Source organism: Cynocephalus volans, chromosome 4, assembly GCF_027409185.1.
Source record: "Cynocephalus volans isolate mCynVol1 chromosome 4, mCynVol1.pri, whole genome shotgun sequence".
In the NCBI taxonomy this organism is placed as follows: Eukaryota; Metazoa; Chordata; class Mammalia; order Dermoptera; family Cynocephalidae; genus Cynocephalus; species Cynocephalus volans.
The window spans coordinates 74135174-74150044 of NC_084463.1; the positions used below are offsets into that span (position 1 = coordinate 74135174).

At 35.0% G+C, this 14871-nt stretch overlaps 1 protein-coding gene across 1 annotated transcript in view; it reads right to left on the reverse strand.

The window, feature by feature from the left end:
• Positions 1 to 14871, reverse strand: part of CNTN5 (contactin 5) — a 473778-nt gene that overhangs the window by 81161 nt on the left and 377746 nt on the right. The gene's annotated exons all lie outside the window — the stretch shown is intronic.

Below are 14871 nucleotides of genomic sequence, written 5' to 3' on the forward strand. Positions count from 1 at the left end.
ATCAACTGATAGTACAGTCACTCCCCTCTTAGATGTAAAATCTTAGTGAGTACATAAGCCTTTTCTTTAGCGCTCCCAATTTCTTTCCCATATACTGTCTGTAGCCAGAATCCAGCATATGAATCATTCTTTGCTCTTTGCATCTAAATTTTTAATATTTAGATTAATACTTGTGTGAATGAGTATGTGTGTGTGTTACAAAGAAGAGAGTGGAGAGGAAGGTGGGAGATAGCCATGATAAAACCCTGAGGGACTTATAGAGATGGGAGCGGCAAGCTTCAAAGAAAAGTCTTGGAAACCTTTTCTCACCACGTTTTCCAAATACTTTGTCCTTCCATTTCAAGTGTATCGTCTCTTTGCCTTATTGACCCGTTATAGGACGTGGCAGCACATATATTTTCTTTAAGTGCCTATGATTACTGTTTATTCAATTACCACTCGATACTCTGTCTATGCTTCTCCATTTACCTGATTTTTAAAAATTTAATTAGTCTCTTTGGGAAAAGGATTACATATTCATTCATTTGTACATTTAATAATTTGCTCAACAATACTGAGGAAACATTTACTTTGTGCTGAACTCTGGGGATAAGGCAGTAAACAAGACAAGGAAAGTTCCTGCCCTTTCGAGTTTTACACTCTAGGGTGGAGAAGAAAGTCAATAAACAAATGAATGAGATTATTTCAGATGGTAATAAATGCAACGAAGAAAATAAACTGGGGGAAAATAGGGTGGAGGAGAGGTAGGCAACATTAGGTAGAGAGCTGAGAAGTAAATGACAGGAAGGAAAGAGCCAACCACATGAATATTACGGGCAAGAGTTCTCCCGGCAGAAATCACCAATGGCAAAATTCTTGAGTGTTAGTAAGTATGACATGTTTGGGAAACAGAAAGAATTCTGGTGGAGTTGGAGCATAGCAAAGGAAGAGGAGAGAGGAGGCTGATAATGATGGAAAGATAAGCAGGTGCCAGACAATCGAGGGAATTGAAGGTAATGATAAAGAATTTGGATTTCATTCCGAGTGTGAAATCAGAAGCCATTGGATAACATATGAGAAAAATCAAAGGAATGAAGCCTTGAAAACTATATAGCAAAAATTCAGTGGAAGCCCTCAGAGGCTGTAGGAAGGTTTGGGGGACAATCTATTTAACTCATTAAAAACACATGGGTATTTTTCTTTTCAAGAATGTTTGGTAACAAGTGCAAATTGCGATAAATCAGTAAATCCCTTTTCCAAGGTAATTATATTGCAGTGTGGTTGCTGAGTAGATGTGTCAGTGTGGTTTCAGGATCCTTTGCATACGAATCTCTTGCAGTCTTACTTAGAGCATGATTCTTTTACTTGCCTTGTAAGCAAAAACAAAAATGGCACCACCATTTCCCCACACGAGTCTTATAAAATTGGAAGTTCCTTGTACTGGCCAGCCACCAAGACAAACTAATAAAAACCAGAACTTAAAGACACTTATCCTGATAAGCATAATTTATGAATATGTGGTTGTCATTAAAAGACTGAACTCCGGCTCCTTCAGTTTGTGTGGAGCTATGTGGTTGGTTCAGACAACTAGTAAGTCGTGAGCTACAACTCAGGCCATTTTTGGCTAAAGCATTAATCGCCAAAGTAAGACTCTCCAGAGCACTATGTTTTAAATGTTTATTTAAATAATTTTTGTGTTCATCTTTAGAAAAGTACAAGCACTTCTTGGTCAATTATCACAAACTTCAGGGAAAAGGTAAATTAACCAACAGTTTCAGGCAGTAAAGTAGGCATGAATATTTTATGTAGTTTTATATAAGTTGAAGTTGTACACTTTATACATTCCTGTATAAAAGTAATGATGTCCATCCATCGAAGGTGATCTTTCTGAAATGAAAAATAGATATTTGAGGGTCTGTTGTACAAACTGGCAAAAATAATTATAAATATCCATCTATATAAATATCCATCTATTATAAATATCCAATTGTAAATATCCATCTATAAGCTAGTATTACATAAATTCTGTGGATAGATGAGTTAAAGAAATTCTGTAGGAAAATACCATATGTGGTGCTAAAATATGCAAGGTACCATGTTTCTGCAAAGCTTTCTATAAATCCAATATTGGGTTTATTGTGTTTGACTCATCACAGTTCTGCAATGCAGATGAAGATACAAAAATAATGTGTGGCTATGTGTACTTTTATATTTGTTCAGTCTTACTATTCATTTATGAATATCTTTTAGATATCCTTGTGACTTGTCACAAACATAATATAAAATGCATTTGGAATTATTATTTCTGATGAAACACTAGGGCAACACATTTATAAAGCCATTTTCTTTAAGACAGGTGTATCCTTGACAATACTGGGGACTAAACTGTAAGTAGGGCATTTTCTTTAATTTTTTTCCCCCTAAGTATAAATTTGCACTTGTTCTCATTTATAGATTTGCTTTCATGATTTTTTCTGGAAACCAGCAACATTTTCTACAAGATACCTATCTGAGACTACAGGTACATTCCATGTTCATGAAAATAAGCAAAAGTTGACAAACGTGTATCTGTGGTCATTAACTTCATAGTTTAACTAACTGAGCAAATCAATAGTCCCTTAAGGACTTAAAAAAAGACTGAATATTACTACCTAAGTGCTTAACTTATTGGGCAGTGACTGAGAGATAACAGAGAAAGAACTCTTAGTGGTTCCTTGATGACTGCTGTCTTATACTCTGAGGATTTTTGCTATACAACTGTAGGAAGAATGTTTATCATTATGTGAGATGCCATTAGAGCTCAGCACAGACTGAAATATGACTGCTGTCACATGGTGACAGTAAACTTGTTATAATACCAATGCCACCAATCTTACTCATTTGGAGAAATGAAGACAGTGGGCTCTTGCAGAAGCACTTAAATAGAGCAGTCCTGGAGGTTGGATAATTTGTAACAGATGTTCCATACAACGGATGGATTACGGGAAGAGTGTCTGTAATGCAGACTATCTTGTTCAGTGGAGTGTGATCGATAGTGCTTATTAGCTTGACTTAGCATTCTGTGAACTGAGGTTCTGAGACAAATTTGTGAGCTTTGATTTACTGATACGTACAGATCAGGTGATAAACTTTCTTTGCGACAGTAATTAGGTATTTCAAATGAAGTTTACTAATAACAGTTCTATTCCTTGGGTTGGGATGAAAGAAATAATTACATGAACAAATAACCTCCTGAAGAAAACATGCAATTCCAACAGACTTGTTTTATGCCATAGTTTTCTGTGATTAATGAACACTTAAATTAACCAAATCAGAATGCTGACAAATGAGAATGCTGACACTTTGCTATAGATGATTAACTTGTGTGGTTTGCAAAAAAATTCCTTTCTTTGAAATTTTGTATTTTTTTTACCTAGAATGTTCTAAAATTTAAGACATAATTCCAGAGAACTTGAGTCATTCACAGTGTGACATTTGGTTCTATTTTTTTTAAATGTAAGTATTTCATGTAATTATTCTATTTCGCAACTACTTCCAAAACTTTTAGCATCCTTGATGATGATCAGAAAGGCTTTTTTTTCATGGCTCATTGACAACTAAAGTGAAGGTATGATAAAGTCCTATGTAAACGTCCATAGAATTTAAAATGTCAAATACCGTGATTTAACTCAATTTCATAATACATATTTGTTGCTCATTTTATATGCTATCAAACTGATGACTATTATATACAGATAGTGATGTGTTTATTGATAATCAAGTAGTAATCTTAGAGCTATGACCTCTATATTATAGCCTGGTTTACGTATCTAACCTGGAATGAGATATAATTTACATACTTAACTTTTTTTTTTTTACTCAATCATATCTTCTTGGTGGTTTTGTGTAACTGTACTCGAAGCACTTCAGTGTTTTTTTCACATATGGGAAGTTCCCTTGCACACTGTGTCTTATTGTGCTATCACCATTGCATTTTGCTCAGGGATGGATGTCATCACAATGGAATTTTCAGTGATATAAATACCTAGTATGTACAGCCCACTTCAGAAAACTGATGCAAGATTTCATGGGCTCAGTTAACTGAATGTACTGATATGGCCCTGATGGTGCTTCATAGTTTGTCCTAATGAGAGTAAATTGGCAGAGAACACAATTATGCCACACCTATCAACATGTCAACTTGACCGTGAGGAAGGAGAGGCAGTCAAAGTGATCTCAATCACCTTTGGAATGTAGTAATAAATTGTAATTGGACAAGATGGACAAAACAATCAGAATATTATTGGATATTTTAATCAACGAATAGTAAGCTAGAATCACCTAGTGGGTATAGACTGTTTTTCTGCCAACACATACCATGAAGAAAAATGGTTCAGCTCCTTCATCTTAAAGATAAGGGAGCTGGAAATTCTTCCTAGAGTTAAGAATATCAACAATATTCGCCATTTACTGGGAAGCATTCTCCCATTTGAAATCTCATTTCACTCTCTTATTTTAACCAGCAAATCAAATATTATTATGTCTTCCCCCCTTTTTTAATTTGGTTTTTACAAATGAGAAGACTAAGTCCTAAAGAGGTAAAATGACTTGCCTATGGTTATCCAGTTGGGGCCAGAATGAGATAAAATCCTGGCCTGGGTTGTTTTTCTAATGCTATACTAGAATGTCACAGGCATTTTAAACTATCAGTCATTTTAAAATTAAGCTATTGAGATTCAACTAACATTTACTGAGTACAAGCTATGAGGTAGGTCCAGTACTAAATCCTCTGGTAGCCCCAAGACCTTACTTTTTCAAATGCAACACAATTACAGCAGATCTTTTCTCTACTAGTTTTTGCTCACCTTGAATTTATGCACTTTTACTTTCTCACTCCAATATATAACATTTTTATAACTCATTTTTGCAATGCCTATCCACTCTGAATCTTACAGAGATTGTTTCATATTTTAATGATTTTTTTTCCCTAAAGCTAGAAACTTTCCTTTCCCCTTTTTCTCTCTGTTTTTAGGTACCTTGGCAGATCTATAAGTTTCCAAAGGTAAAAATCCACTGATATATTAAATCAATAGTATATAGACCCATGTACTCAATACATGTAATTTATCAAATTAGAATTTCCCTACATGTGCTAAACAATAATGCATATACATTTGAGTTTTGAAAAATGAAAAAAGAGAGACATTTATTTGAAAAATTTTTTACCAAGAGCAAGTCACTTTTTTTCCTTTGGCATTAACAGACATCATATTGTGTTCTGTTTTTTCCCTACTCTTTCACCTCACTTGCTCTAACTCATTAGAGAGCTAATTGTCTTTGTAATTTCAATTAAGGAGTACTGAGAGAAACAAAGACATTACCTTTGCCAGGTGTTTGGGAGGACAAAATACAATCTGCAGTAAAAGTCAACAGGTTTCTTCCAATCAACGTTAGTCATTTCTCTGTTCAATCTTCATGGATTTTGCATTGTTCAGTGAAGAATCATTCAGAGACCAGACTACACGGTATATGGTGTTATACAAAATCAAAAGAAACAATTAAGAATTTAGTATTTTGGAACACTGGCTAAAGTAAGACAAGATTTTGGAATAGAGACTAAAGTAAACTTACGAATTTTCTTTCGTCTTCTTTGAAGATGTTATTGGTTATTGGGTTGATATTCAGCAGAACTTGTATTTGGAGGGCTGTTGACCACATTTGGGTTACTGAAAATGGACCATACAGTATGTATATGCCCTACAAAACTATATAGTCCAGGCTTCATGTGAGAACAGATTACTACTCAGTACTCAAAAGACATGCTAAAATGATCTAGGTGATAGTCACAGGAAACAGAGTGTATTCAGGAAAAAAAAACGGTGAGAATTTAGATGAGATTTGCAGTTGAATTAGACTGTATCTATACAGAGTATTTAAAAAGTGAGTAAATGGGATTTTTTCCAAATAATTCAAACAAACAAATGAACAGATAAAATGTACTTCTAATACTTTGCCTAAATAATATTGGTGAGTTTAAGTCCATTCTTAATATTAAAGGCCATGTTGTCTTGTTTTGTTTTCATGACTTTTGGTATAATTTACCCATAAGTAGGCAGAAAACAAATACAAAAGGGTTGAAATAAATGCAGTAATTGGAATGAAGGCCAGAAACTTTTACAAGCACCTAAGCATTTTGTCCTTGCCTCATAATTGTGCCAAGTATAAGAAAGTTTAAAATGAGAGAATGAGAAGAGATCATGCATAAAGAAGTCTACTATTTATTTGTGCTTAATATTCCTGGTGACATTTTTGTCCAGAAGTGATTCCTTTTTGTCAATACCTAGGGGATCTAGATAAGAAATCTTACAAGATGTCCTAAGAAAATAGTCATTAGAATTTGATATTTTAGATGATTAGCAAGACACGACAGTCAAAGAATGTTCAAACTTGTCATAAGGTTAGTGGTCATTCACACCAAGATATAAAATAGAAGGTGGTGACCAATAATGTCTCGTGGTCATGCAGTCAAAGATGAGGTACTTTAGAGGATTAGGGAACGTGAAGCTTATCCTTAGAGTTAGATGGGAATGAAAAAGTGCTGTATTTGCAAGCTGATATAGAGTGTCCTCTGTTCTCTTTCTTGTCTTAGCAAATGGCTACATGTCTTTTAAGATTCAGATGGTATATCATCTCTTTGATAAAAATTCTCTGACTCTTAGGCAAAGCCTTTCACTCTCTTGTTTTCCACTCTCTTGTTTCTTACAGCATTCCTTCCTTTTTCCCTCCCTCTCTCCCCTACTGCCTCTTTCTCCCTCTTACCCTTTCTTCCCTTTTTTTTTCCTTCTACAAATATTTATTAATATTTTTCAGGAACTATAATATGTCAGGAAATAAGTGGGTCTAGGGGATGCAATGATGAATGAAATGGAAACAATCTGGCAATTGACAGTGGAAGGCAGTCTAGCTACTAAAAATACTGGCTTTGAAGTCCAGTCTACCTGGACTCTACTCACTATTCTTCCACCTGTAGGGTGACATTCAGCAAGTTCCTAAATCTCTCTGTGCCTTAGTTTCCTTATCCGCAAACTGGAACTAGAAATCATACCTGTCTCATATAGTTTTTGTATGATATGCTAAATTGATAAAGCAAAATAATTTATTTGGAGCCTTTAGCACAGTGCCTGGCATATAGGAAAAGCTTAATAAATGTTAGCACTTTTATTGTTATTCATGAAGCTCATGATCACAGAGCAAAACATGCTGCTCATACATCTGTAACAGCACTCTTCACATTATAGAGTAAAAAGTCATGTTCCTCCATAACATGAGTTGTTCACGATTAGCTACTTCTTGACACAGTGCCTGCCACATATTATGTGCTCTATAAATGCTTGATGAATAAGTAGTAAATGAACAAATAAAGAGTGAGCAAGGTTAAAGTTTAAAAACCTGGCAAAAGTCACACAACTAGTATGAACTTGTGGGGATGTGACTTGGTCTGTCCGTCTTAAAAGCCTCTGATTTTCTTGATTCTGCACTGCCTTTCATACAGTATTGCATGCCTTTCTCTGCCTTCCATAATTTGGTTATCACACCCATTATTCCACTGAACTTGCCCTTGCAAAAGTCATCAATTACTTCCTAGCAGCTCAATCCAGTGGTGCATATTGGTTCTTACTTTACATGCTTTTGACACTGTTGCCCACTTTCTCCTTCCTGAAGTTCTCTTCTCTCTTTGTCCCTATGACTTGATATACTTGGGTTTCCTCCTAGTAGCTCTGTCTCTGGCAGCTACTTCACAACCTCTTTTGAAGATTCCTCCTCCTCTTCAACATTAATGTTTCCCAAGATTCCATCCCCAGCATTTCCCCCTCCTTATTCTTCACACTCTATCTCTGTAATTTCATTCCCACCTGACTTTCATATGCTGCTAGTGCTCAAATCTACATATCAACTCCAGTGTGTCTCTCCTGAGCTCCCTAGTCACAAACCTATTGGCTAACTGGATATTTCTCTCTCGAAAACCTTAACTTAAATGTTATTCCATTACCCCAGTCCACTTTTCTTTTTGTGTCTTCCTGATTACATCAATGTGATCGTGAATGATAATGACTATGTGGTCATTATTCATTAGGAGGACCACATAATTTATCATCTAACCCAGGTCAATTTTGAGAGTGAAGAGGCCTTGTTAGTAACTACTCTGGCACTCTAGGTATAACTTGGAGCTGTCTTGGTCTAACCAGAGGATATAGTCTCCCTCCTACTGACCACTCGATTAAGCATTACAACTGGCATTTGTCTTTGTCTCCTCTTTCTCATTTTTCATAGCCACGGGGCAGCCAAGTTCAAGGTGCATAACTGATCATATCCCTTTCTTGCTTTGGTCGTTGGGTCTTTCCCATGACATCAGAAAGCATTTACATCCAGTCCAATCTTATCACTCTGCCCTCTTGTACTCTAGAACTGTCCTGGCATGTAGTAGGCACTCACTAAGCAATGAATGGAATCACCTTTTAAAACATGACCTTACACATCAAGAATTTATCTCAACAAGTTTACATAAATGTGAAGTGAGAGTATTTTTATATTAGAATGAGTGTGTAAGAAAAATAGGTTAAGTCTGTAAGACAAAATACGAGTGAATATAATCACCTTACAATTTGTGACTCAAAATGTGTATGATATAAACCCAGATAATTAGATTTTTTCTCCAAATGGAAGAGCAAAGTCAGAGTATTTGTTTCAAATAGCAAAATGCTTCCATCAGAAAACCTGAGAAAGTGTCAGTCAGTGGACGGAAATATTTGTGTCTAAAAGACAGTGTGGCTTCTATCTAGTATTCAATATTTGTTGAGTGAATAAAATGCAAGAAATTCAGTCTCCATTCATTGATTGTTTGTAGACAATGACAATTCATTTGTTTGCTTGCTTTTCATTTGCAGGTTTATAGGTATATGCGTGCAAACTGCTTCAATCATTTTGGCCAGGTGGGTCACTTCAGTCAATTATTACTTCAAGTGAGCCAAAGAATTAGGGGTGCTGAGAATCCAAACACCTGACTGACAAAAAAATTGTTACATTTTAATCAGTTGTTAAAGAGTTCTACAGATTAGCAAGCAATCATATGAAAAGTATAAGAGAAAAGAAGCTAAACTGCTGTTCTGTGTCTAAAAGAAATTTTATAGGTGTCAATCAAACTAGTTTATGTAGAAAAAGGCAAAACTAGAAAAGCAAGTCATTGGCATAAGCTATTTAAATAATCTTATATAATACTAGTGATCAAATCACTAGTGATACTAGTGATCTAATGGTGCAGGATATTTGAATAAGAATTGCATAGCATAAATGAGATTAGATTTTCTTCAAGCGGGAGAACATTTTATATCTCTATTCTTAAAGTTTTCTTTTAATATTATAGAAACAGTTATATTAATTGAATAACTTCTATTCTGCTCTAAAACATTACTTTTTTGCAAATGTATTTGCTATTAATTAGTATTAACTATGATTTAAATTACACTGAAAATATTTGTCATTGTCTTTTGGTCTCTAAATACCAGCATACTGGCAAACCCAGATTTGCTATTCATAACTACCGGCTTTTTTTCTTTTTCATGTGAGACTCTTTTGAGTCCAAGTCATTATCCCATGATATGAAAGCTTGTGCAGTCTCCAAGTATAATAAGCTCCTTGCATATTAGATCAATAGTGGGAAAGAAAACTATGCAAACTCTCTTCCAAAGAGAAGAGAAGTATATAACTTTTGTTATATATACTTGTGCATTTTAAAGCTTAAAAACTTTCAGAAGTGGCCAGATGCTAAAAATAGATATTTATATCAATATAGAATCTACATGGGATCACAAGGGTAGTGCAGTGAGAGATGGGGAGATACAGCACATTAATACTGCTTTAATTCTCAAGTCAATTAACAATATATTAGAAATATGTTCAAGGTTTTCACTAAGCTTTAGTTGTCCTTTGTATTTGGGAAAGCGATAGTACTTGCATCTGTCCAAGGGCAAAAGGCAGAAAATTCTCAAACTTTCCTTTCTAGCTAGTGAGAATCAGTAATAATTAGAGGTTGGACTGATTTGGAAAGTATTTAATCAGAGATTTCTAAATTGGTTTCCAGGTAGAAACTGGCATTTTTAGGTTATTTTGAACTATTTGAGAAAAAATACACTTCACAACTAGCTAAAAAGTAAAATCTCTTTGATGTTGGCTGAAATTAAATTTTCTAGTTTGGTAGTGTCATCTACATTATGATGATAGGAGGCTTTGGTTGGATTTAAAATAAAAATATAAATTAGTGATTACTTCAACACAATAACAAAATCTTTCAAAACTTCTGACTAATGGAGTAAAATTATAAAAGAGATTTCTTTGTGTAAAAATATGATAAAACCTCTGATGTAGGCTCTGATATTCTGATTTTATAGATGAGAAAACTTTAGACTACTTTGTTGTAATTTATTCCCCCTCCTTTTGCTAACATCCTTTTGTTTCTATAGATTAATACCTAATTTATTCATAATGAAGGCTGGCTTCATGGGTGGGCAATTTGTGCAGTTCTGAGCTTCTAAGTTGCCTCTGCTTAAATTAACACCTTATTGTCACTGTCTAGAAATACTTAAAAATTTTCAACAAAGGGTACTGCATTTTCATTTTGCACTGGGCTCTACAAATTATGTATCTAGTCCCATAGCTATGCTTATGTTTTTTCCAAGTCTCTCACTGTTTTCCCTCTGAGCCTGAAAGTTACCTATGGGGACATGTTTGGTATGTCTCATCCCAATTCCAAAGGTGCCTTGTACTACAGGACGAGTGGAGGCAGAGCCTCACAGAGGGCTGAGACCTTTCCATTCTGAGTGCTGACCTCAGTGCCTGATACAGAGCAGTTGCTGAATGAATGGGTGAATAAACAAATGGATGGCAAATTATAAACAAATACCTGTTGACTTATTTCACTGACAAAACAGTCAAACTTTTAGGGCCGAGCCCGTGGCGCACTTGGTAGAGTGCTGCACTGGGAGCGCGGCAACGCTCCCGCCGCGGGTTCGGATCCTATATAGGACTGACCAGTGCACTCACTGGCTGAGTGCCGGTCACGAAAAAACGACAAAAAAAAAAAAAAAAAAAAAAAAACAGTCAAACTTTTAATTGTTTTAGTTTTGCAGTGAAAAGTGACTAAGTAGGTTGGGAGAGACTAAAGGTAAAATATTCAAGGAAAAAAATTATTCTTGTAAAGCATAAGTGAAACTGAATTGATGGGAAAGGTAAAGGAAGTTAGATTTAAAGACAGGTTGAACTCTGTGTTAGGAATAAGAAGTGATGGGGTGGGGGTTGGGGGTGGATGGTTAAAAGCCATTAGATGTCTCCTAGTAAGTTTCATCCTGAGGTGAATTCATTTGTCTCAAATTCAATTAAATACATTTTGCATTCATCTGGTAAGTTGTAATTCAGGCAATGAAAATCTTTGTCCAAGTTTGGGGAAAGGCTATGTATTCAGAAGTAACCAATAGATTAATGATTTTTCTTTGTTCCCAGAGTTCCTTGACCTACTGTTTTGCAATAAGAAGAGGAGTAACACAAATAAAGACATTGTATAAAAAAGTGATTTTGCTATTGTTTCCTCTGCCTCAGGTCAGGATAGACAGGGCTCCTGCCCTGGCTCCCTGTTACTCGAGCTTAGCTAAGCACATTTTATTCTTTAGACCATAACAGTTTCCTACCCTTATATTTGCTCTGGGAACATTTCTAACATTGATTTCCACAAAATAAAATAAAATAAAATAACAAAAAAACTAATACTCTTTTCTCTGGAGTCTTTTATATTGTGTTTGAACACTTTTCAGATTGCTTGGGAGTGTCAGTTCTTTACAATTTGTGTATCCCCCTCAGTGAGATTCTCTCTTACTGATTCATCTCCCTTTCCCTAGACGGCATGGGAAATAGAGTTCTATCTGTCTTTAAAGAGGTTCCCTATAGCATTGTCTAGCCTTGCTTTTTCCATTGTTGTTACAGCACACCGAAGTGACTAAAACAGTGTACAGATGCCTAAGTGTGGCTTTAGTTTTCTTTTATACTCCAGTCAAATAATTTCTTCTTACATATTCATTGCTTCTATTATGGTTCTCCAGATTATGCATGGTGCTTTGATAATGCTGATTCACTAATGTTAAATTTGTGAGAGCAAGTGGTTTTATGCTTCAGATGGTTATTTATGGAAAATTCAATTTTTGGAGAATGCTGACAATGGTAGAATAGAGGTGAATAATAGCACTGACATTCACAAAGGTGCAAACGAGCATTCATTGGAAAGATAGCCCTCAAAATAGTGGATGGGGAAAGTGGCAAGGAGCATTGCTCATCAGGAATACTCAGATTCTGAACAGGCAATGTTGAGATCAAGGGGTAACATACCTGAACTCCAATTTGGTGTGCTTGTGGAGCCAGATGAGAAATGCAGTTTGGTAAGATGCACGAAAGAATTTTATATGCTATCTCTAATGGGAAAGAAGACAATAAAGATGTAGCTTCCATCAATCTAGGAAAATGTAGATTTTTTCCTCCTAAATTTCCACTTAAATAGAATCACAAGAACATATTCCTTGCCACCCAAGTGTGCTCCTCATGGTCGACATTGAGCAAAGTGAACTGTTTAGACAATGCAATGATGGTATTCTACAAAAAGATGGATGGCAGAATTGTCTTAAATAACTGTGCTTAAAGAATTCTGCTGCCAGAATTGTAGCCACTGTCAGAAAAGATCAATCTAGAATGTTCAGTGTTGGTCTTGTGACCTACATTATTAGAATACTCTGAATTTATAAACCAATGAATGGAGAAATGGGAGAAAAGAGATTGGTAGATTAAAACTATTTTGAATTTTATTTTACATGCCCACATTACAAACAGAAATATTCAAGCATCAAAATTCCTTTAATTACCAGAAACTGTTAATTTAGAGCATAAGAAGAAGAAAACAAGAAGGATCAGAATCCTTAGTTCAGTTTTAAAAATCTATCTAAGACCCACCAGGCAGAAGAGGCAAACTACTTTTTACTAATTTTAGAAAAGTAATGCAAATATGTAACAGAAATTTGGCGACTTGATCAAACTCATTTCTAGTGAAAGCTTGAGCTGAATGTTACATGAATATTCAGACAATAGCAACCTGTTTGAAATTGCTATTGGGTATAATTCCAAAATTTATGCATTTTACCATCTCCTAGGCATAAAGCCAAAGGCTAAAAGAGCAGAACATGAAAGCTGAACCTGAATTATGTTCTAAACCCTGTTGAGTTTAATTTTACTTATAAAGCAGAATGTTAGTTTGCCACTTAAATTTGCCCCTTATAGCCTGTAAAAATACCTGGTTTCTTGTTATCACCCTCTAAAATGTGGTATTCATTTGGAAAGCTCCAATTTTAGGAGCATCATTCTAAATTACTAGGCAAGTGCATACAATAAATACACATAATCTAAAGCAGATCATAGCGAGAGAAGAAAAGCAATTTTCTATAAATTTGACTGCAGTGTAGGGTTTGCATTTCATGACCTGTGTTACTTTAGAAGGCACAAAAGGAAATTTTCAGCTAAATAAAATGGAATGTATTGAAAGAATGAGCACTTTAAAAAGTGGGTGTCTTAAAGTAATACAGATACACATTCTTAATATAAATTTGGAGAAAAGATCAAATAGCCTTCAGACAGAAAGACACACAAAAATTGAACAAGCTGCCACACACTCAGACATACACTTCTTTTAAAACATTTTACTTGAACCAATGATGGATGCACTACCCCAAATCCATAAACATTTGGTGATATACGCAACTAAAACAAAGAGATGATGAAGCTCACTATGTGCCTTATGTTTACTGTTTAAGATTTTTATAATATTAATAAATTCTTAATAAGTATAATTGTAAAACACTTCTGATAGGTAAAAAACCAGTTAATCTAAAATATAACTTCTCACTGTAGATGATGACATTTTTATTTGTAGACACATACAAGGGGTCTAAGCATATAATACTCATATCATTCAACATGCAATTGCGCAAGATTAAGAAGAGAAAGGCAGAAGTGGAATTCTGGTAATGTTCTAGTTCTTGCCTTGAATGCTAGTAATACAGAGTGTTCACTTTGTCATTATTCATTGAGTTGTGCACCTGTACACTTATGATTTGTGAAAATGTCTGTAGGTATACTGTACTTCAATGAAAAACTAAAAAAAAAAAAAAAGGAAGGCAGGAAGGAAGAAAGAGGAAAGAAAAGAGGCAAGGAAGAAAGAAAAAAGAAAAGAAGGAAGAAAGGGAAAAAAAAAGGAAAAAAGGAAGGAAAATAATGCATATTAGGATCTGCATTTCCCATACTGGGGAATACTACGCTCTAGTCTAGGAGGTGGGTGCTGGAGTCATTTGCTTAATCTAAATAACATGTAGCTTCATAGGATTGCAGAATTTGGTGACCTGGCTCATAATTGGAATCCACTTAACTGTCATTTCTGCACAAAGAGGCTGTGTGTTGACATTTTCAGGCTGTTAAAAAATCCCTGTCACTTGACAATTGCAAATGTCACCATCTTACTTCTGCAGTTTTTCCATTTTTAGAAGTAGAATTTAGAAGTTAGTGGACAAAAAGAAAAATGCCTGGGAATTCTACCAGCTTTGCATTTGAAAAACACATATGCACATAAACAAATTTATCTCTGTAGTCCAAGTGTCTTAGTAGTTCAACTATTTAGAATTTCTGCTTGGCATTAAGTTGGTTAAACACCTAGTGACCACTTATTACTAAAGGTGTTTAGGACTCTGAAGTTGGAAATGTAGGTTTTGTCTGTTACTAAGGAGCAGTTTTCCATGTAATCTTTTCAAAGGCAAAAGGTTAAGCAAAAATGAC